The 7,364-nt window shown below is 38.9% G+C and overlaps 2 non-coding genes across 2 annotated transcripts; both read left to right on the top strand.

The window, feature by feature from the left end:
* Positions 1-856: 856 nt before the first annotated feature.
* On the top strand, positions 857-946 carry trnar-ucu (transfer RNA arginine (anticodon UCU)). Its single transcript is given in 2 exon segments — positions 857-893; positions 911-946. It is a non-coding gene; the product is annotated as a tRNA-Arg (tRNA).
* A 1,446-nt stretch (positions 947-2,392) lies between these two features.
* trnat-agu (transfer RNA threonine (anticodon AGU)) lies at positions 2,393-2,466 on the top strand. Its single transcript has one exon. It is a non-coding gene; the product is annotated as a tRNA-Thr (tRNA).
* Positions 2,467-7,364: the final 4,898 nt, after the last annotated feature.

Below are 7,364 nucleotides of genomic sequence, written 5' to 3' on the forward strand. Positions count from 1 at the left end.
GTAGCCACAGCTAGATAAGGACAGTATATAAGGCCCAAGAGGAGCCCCACTTTTTAGACTGCTTTGGGAGAGTGCTGGCTGTCTCAGGCTAACGCAACGTGCCTTAGTCTTCACTTATTTTATATACTTTATACAGAAATAAAGGTTGCGCTCTGCATTTCTATTGACTACGGAGCTGGATTCTTTTAAGCACCATTTCTAAATGCTTATTAGCTGATTGGGGGATTTATAGAGAAAAAGAGCCGACACGCCCTACCTGACTGGTTTTCTATATCAACACAATATAGCTTCAGGCAAACTCAAAAACATTCTCTTGCATACAAACTTCACACAGACAGCAAAAACAACTTCCCTGATTAGGAACCTCTGCATTTTCCAGAAACAAATAACATCAACTCTGAACGTTTGTCTCAATTGCTTAAACCTATCATATACATGTACAGAGTACTAGACCTTGTCACGCAGAATGTACACACAAAACTTAGCATCTTTTGTTTACCCTTCAGGATCCGTTTAAACATCTTTTAATGGATCAGCAAACATCATTCTGATTCAGAAAAGGCTAAAATCCTACATTTCAAACTGCTTCATCTCGCTTTTCACAAATACATGCAGAATCTTCTGCAGCACAAATATGTTCCAATACCCCAACATCAAACAGAATATTTCTGAAAGTTTGAAATTGCTATTAATTAGGTAAAAAGACTAGAGAAAATCTTGCAAATAAAAGTACAAAAAGGTAGTAGACAGAGCTATAAAGAAGAGGAAACACTCTCGACTCTGAGGGGACTCGAACCCACACCCTTTGAATTGCTCCAGCTATTTATCTAGGCCAAGGAATAAGTATTTACCCCTGGGCTCTGTGGCGCAATGGATAGCGCATTGGACTTCTAGATAAATAGCTGGAGCAATTCAAAGGTTGTGGGTTTGAGTCCCACCAGAGTCAAGAGTGTTTCCTCTTCTTTATAGCTCTGTCTACTACCTTTTTGTACTTTTATTTGCAAGATTTTCTCTATTCTTTTTACGTAATTAATACCAATTTCAAACTTTAAGAAATATTCTGTTTGATGTTGGGGTATTGGAACATATTTGTGCTGCAGAAGATTCTGCTTGTATTTGTGAAAAGTGAGATGAAGCAGTTTGAAATGTTGGATTTTAGCTTTTTCTGAATCAGAATGATGTTTACTGATCCATTAAAAGATGTTTAAACGGAACCTGAAGGGTAAACAAAAGATGCTAAGTTTTGTGAGTACATTCTGTGTGACAAGGTGTAGTACTCTGTACATGTATATGATAGGTTTAAGCAATTTAGACAAGCTTTCAGAGTTGATGTTATTTGTTTCTGGAAAATGCAGAGGTTCCTAATCAGGGAAGTTGTTTTTGCTGTCTGTGTGAAGTTTGTATGCAAGAGAATGTTTTTGAGTTTGCCTGAAGCTATATTGTGTTGATATAGAAAACCAGTCAGGTAGGGTGCCGTGGCTTAGTTGGTTATAGTGTCTGTCTAGTAAACAGGAGATCTTGGGTTCGAATCCCAGTGGTGCCTTTTCCTTGGGTAATCTTTAATCAGTAACTGCTACAATGAGTATATCAACCCTTTTTTTATTGGCGTGAGACTATGACTAACAGTATGCAGAGCTTTTGTGTGTGCTTAGACGTACAGATAATCATCAGACCACTGGGATTTACCTATGCATAGTAAATTTATTATTTGCCTCAAATATTAGCAGCACTACTGTTATTTTATAGGAAGGTTGGCCAAGGAACCAGTTTCTTCATCTGGGCTCTGTGGCGCAATGGATAGCGCATTGGACTTCTAGCTAAATAGCTGGAGCAATTCAAAGGTTTTGGGTTCGAGTCCCACCAGAGTCGAGAGGGTTTCCTCTTCTTTATAGCTCTGTCTACTACCTTTTTGTACTTTTATTTGCAAGATTTTCTCTAGTCTTTTTACCTAATTAGTAGCAATTTCAAACTTTCAGAAATATTCTGTTTGATGTTTGGGTATTGGAACATATTTGTGCTGCAGAAGATTCTGCATGTATTTGTGAAAAGTGAGATGAAGCAGTTTGAAATGTAGGATTTTAGCCTTTTCTGAATCAGAATGATGTTTGCTGATCCATTAAAAGATGTTTAAACGGAACCTGAAGTGTAAACAAAAGATGCTAAGTTTTGTGTGTACATTCTGCGTGACAAGGTCTAGTACTCTGTACATGTATATGATAGGTTTAAGCAATTGAGACAAACTTTCAGAGTTGATGTTATTTGTTTCTGGAAAATGCAGAGGTTCCTAATCAGGGAAGTTGTTTTTGCTGTCTGTGTGAAGTTTGTATGCAAGAGAATGTTTTTGAGTTTGCCTGAAGCTATATTGTGTTGATATAGAAAACCAGTCAGGTAGGGCGCCGTGGCTTAGTTGGTTATAGCGCCTGTCTAGTAAACAGGAGATCCTGGGTTTGAATCCCAGCGGTGCCTTTTCCTTGGGTAATCTTTAATCAGTAACTGCTACAATGAGTAAATCAACCCTTTTTTTATTAGCGTCAGACTATGACTAACAGTATGCAGAGCTTTGGTGTGTGCTTAGACTTGCAGATAATCATCAGACCACTGGGATTTACATATGCATAGTAAATTCATTATTTGCCTCAAATATTAGCAGCACTAGATAAACGGCGCCCTACATGACTGTCCTTCTATATCAATACAATATAGCTTCAGGCAAACTCAAAAACATTCTCTTGCATACAAAATTCACACAGACAGCAAAAACAACTTCCCTGATTAGGAACCTCTGCATTTTCCAGAAACAAATAACATCAACTCTGAAAGCTTGTCTCAATTGCTTAAACCTATCATATACATGTACAGAGTACTAGACCTTGTCACGCAGAATGTACACACAAAACTTAGCTTCTTTTGTTTACACTTCAGGTTCCGTTTAAACATCTTTTAATGGATCAGCAAACATCATTCTGATTCAGAAAAGGCTAAAATCCTACATTTCAAACTGCTTCATCTCACTTTTCACATATACATGCAGAATCTTCTGCAGCACAAATATGTTCCAATACCCCAACATCAAACAGAATATTTCTGAAAGTTTGAAATTGCTATTAATTAGGTAAAAAGACTAGAGAAAATCTTGCAAATAAAAGTACAAAAAGGTAGTAGACAGAGCTATAAAGAAGAGGAAACACTCTCAACTCTGGTGGGACTTGAGCCCACGACCTTTGAATTGCTCCAGCTATTTATCTAGAAGTCCAATGCGCTATCCATTGCACCACGGAGCCCAGATGAAGAAACTGGTTCCTTGGCCAATCTTCCTATAAAATAACAGTAGTGCTGCTAATATTTGAGGCAAATAATGAATTTACTATGCATATGTAAATCCCAGTGGTCTGATGATTATCTGCAAGTCTAAGCACACACCAAAGCTCTGCATACTGTTAGTCATAATCTGATGCCAATAAAAAAAAGGGTTAATTTACTCATTGTAGCAGTTACTGATTAAAGATTACCCAAGGAAAAGGCACCGCAGGGATTCGAACCTAGGATCTCCTATTTACTAGGCAAGCGATATAACCAACTAAGCCACTGCACCCTACCTGACTGGTCTTCTATATCAATACAATATAGCTTCAGGAAAACTCAAAAACATTCTCTTGCATACAAACTTCACACAGACAGCAAAAACAACTTCCCTGATTAGGAACCTCTGCATTTTCCAGAAACAAATAACATCAACGCTGAAAGCTTGTCTCAATTGCTTAAACCTATCATATACATGTATAGAGTACTAGACCTTGTCACACAGAATGTACACACAAAACGTAGAATCTTTTGTTTACCCTTCAGGTTCCATTTAAACATCTTTTAATGGATCAGCAAACACCATTCTGATTCAGAAAAGGCTAAAATCCAACATTTCAAACTGCTTCATCTCACTTTTCACAAATATTGCAGAATCTTCTGCAGCACAAATATGTTCCAATACCCCAACATCAAACAGAATATTTCTGAAAGTTTGAAATTGCTTTTAATTAGGTAAAAAGACTAGAGAAAATCTTGCAAATAAAAGTACAAAAAGGTAGTAGACAGAGCTATAAAGAAGAGGAAACATTCTCGACACTGGTGGGACTCGAACCCACAACCTTTGAACTGCTCCAGCTATTTATCTAGAAGTCCAATGTCAAGTTAAGTCAAGTCAAATTTATTTGTATAGCGCTTTTTACAACTGTTGTCGTCACAAAGCAGCTTTACATAATTATTACTTAATAAAGAACAGAGACAGAGAAGAAAGAAGAAATAACATGAAGCGTCAAAGACCCCCGTGAGCAAGCCAACGGCGACAGTGGCAAGGAAAAACTCCCTCAGAGCTGGAGGAAGAAACCTTGGGAGGAACCAAGACTCACAAGGGGGACCCATCCTCCTCTGGCCAGACTGTTTTAAACATTAATGATAAAAATTACCAAACCAGATACAACAGAAAGTTAATAGTTGTGATATTAATAGTGGCAGACAGCCACGAGTCCATCTAGGTTTCAGCACGGCCACCAAACAGGCAGCAGCGGCTGGCGGGTGAGCCATGGGTGGTGGTGGGTTGGGGGGGGGGACCCGCTGGCTGGACTGGTAGGTGGCAGCTGGTTAGATGCAGGTAGAGGGGACCTCAGCGGGCATTCTTCCTGCAGATCGGGCTGGGTGGCCATTTACTCGGGGAAGGTAAAGAGAGAGAAGTTAGTTCTAAGAGGAATTTTATGGAGTGCAGAGAATGTTGATCATCAGCATCTGGGTATGTCTGATGACTCCGGCAGGTCTGATTATCACAGCATAATTAAAAGGAGAGAGCCAGAAGGTAACACGGACACGGGCGTACCCTGAGAACACCAGCATCTATCTGCTCCACCGTCAACAAACCTGAGTGATCGCGTGTAAGCAGCGAGACGACAGCTCCAGCATCTCAGAGTACTACAATTCCCTGGGTCTGCGAACCCCTGGACCTGCAGCCCTTATCTAAGAAACATTAATTACCAAAAGCTAAACTAAACATATAAGTTTTCAGTTTAGATTTAAAGATTGAGACTGTGTCTGAGTCCCGAACATTATCTGGAAGGTTATTCCAGAGCTGGGGGGCTTTATAGGAAAAGGCTCTTCCCCCTGCTGAGGTTTTCTGAATTTTGGGAACGCGTAAGAGGCCAGCACCCTGAGATCTAAGTAGTCTTGATGGTTCGTAATATACTATAAGATCCTGCAGGTACTCAGGAGCGAGGCCATGTAGGGCTTTATATGTTAATAAAAGAATTTTGTATTCAATACGGAATTTAACTGGGAGCCAATGAAGTGCTGATAGAACTGGACTGATATGGTCAAATTTTCTAGTTTTAGTAAGGACCCTGGCTGCAGCATTTTGCACCAGCTGAAGTTTATTGAGGTTCCTGCTGGAACAACCTGACAGTAATGCATTACAGTAATCTAGCCTTGAGGTAATAAAAGCATGTACTAGCTTTTCTGCGTCTTGTAGTGATAAGGAGTTTCTTAGTTTGGAGATGTTCCTAAGCTGCATAAAGGCTGTTCTACTAATATTAGCTATATGTTGCTCAAATGATAAATCTGAGTCGAATGTGATGCCAAGATTTTTAGCTGCTAAACCAGGAATGATGGGAGAATCTGCCAAGTCTAACATTAAGTCTGATAGTTTATTTCTAGAGTCTTTTGGACCTAAAAGGAGAACTTCGGTTTTGTCACTGTTAAGGAGAAGGAAGTTATGTGACATCCAGAGGTTTATATCCTTTACACAGTCCTCCATTTTCTGTAATCTAAATTTATCGTCAGGTTTGGCTGATATATAGAGCTGTGTGTCATCTGCATAGAAGTGGAAATTAACGCCATGTCTGCTTATAACTGAGCCCAGTGGTAACATGTATAATGTAAATAATAGTGGTCCTAAAATTGAGCCTTGCGGAACTCCATATTTTACTTCTGCGTAGTTTGAAGATAAATCGTTTATCTTTACAAATTGGAAGCGTCCCGTTAGATATGATTGGAACCATGATAGGGCTGTCCCTGTGATTCCAACCATTTTCTCTAATCTTTCTAGTAATATAGAATGATCTATTGTATCAAAGGCTGCACTAAGGTCTAGTTGGACTAATAAAGATACGTAGCCTTGATCAGAGGCAAGAAGGAGATCATTCGTAATCTTCACTAGGGCTGTCTCTGTGCTGTGATTGAGTCTAAATCCAGACTGGAATTTCTCATACATGTCATTTTTACTCAGGTATAAGCAGAGTTGTTGGGCCACAGCTTTTTCTAATATCTTAGATACGAATGTTAAGTTTGAGATGGGTCTATAATTAGATAATACGCTAGGATCAAGATTTGGTTTTTTGATTAAAGGTTTTATAACTGCTATTTTAAAGGTTTGGGGTACATGCCCAAGGCTAAGGGATGAATTTACAATTGTTAGAAGAGGTCCGATTATAATTGGGAGAATTTCTTTTAGCAATTTAGAGGGAATCGGGTCGAGTGTACATGTTGTACAATTAGCTGAGGGGTCGAGTGTACATGTTGTACAATTAGCTGAGGACTATGGACAATGCACTATCCATTGCCCCACAGAGCCCAGGTGAAGAAACTGGTTCCTTGGCCAACCTTCCTATAAAATAACAGTAGTGCTGCTAATATTTGAGGCAAATAATGAATTTACTATGCATATGGAAATCCCAGTGGTCTAATGATTATCTGCAAGTCTAAGCACACACCAAAGCTCTGCATACTGTTAGTCATAGTCTGACACCAATAAAAAAAGGGTTGATTTACTCATTGTAGCAGTTACTGATTAAAGATTACCCAAGGAAAAGGCACCGCTGGGATTCGAACCCAGGAACTCCTGTTTACTAGACAGGCGCTATAACCAAATAAGCCATGGCACCCTACCTGACTGGTATTCTATATCAATACAATATAGCTTCAGGCAAACTCAAAAACATTCTCTTGCATATAAACTTCACACAGACAGCAAAAACAACTTCCTTGATTAGGAACCTCTGCATTTTCCAGAAACAAAAAACATCAACTCTGAAATCTTGTCTCAATTGCTTAAACCTATCATATACATGTACAGAGTACTAGACCTTGTCACACAGAATGTACACACAAAACTTAGCATCTTTTGTTAACCCTTCAGGTTCCGTTTAAACATCTTTTAATGGATCAGCAAACACCATTCTGATTCAGAAAAGGCTAAAATCCAACATTTCAAACTGCTTCATCTCACTTTTCACAAATACATGCAGAATCTTCTGCAGCACAAATATGTTCCAATACCCCAACATCAAACAGAATATTTCTGAAAGTTTGAAACTGCTATTAATTAG

Source organism: Salminus brasiliensis, chromosome 4 (assembly GCF_030463535.1).
Source record: "Salminus brasiliensis chromosome 4, fSalBra1.hap2, whole genome shotgun sequence".
NCBI classification, from domain to species: Eukaryota; Metazoa; Chordata; class Actinopteri; order Characiformes; family Bryconidae; genus Salminus; species Salminus brasiliensis.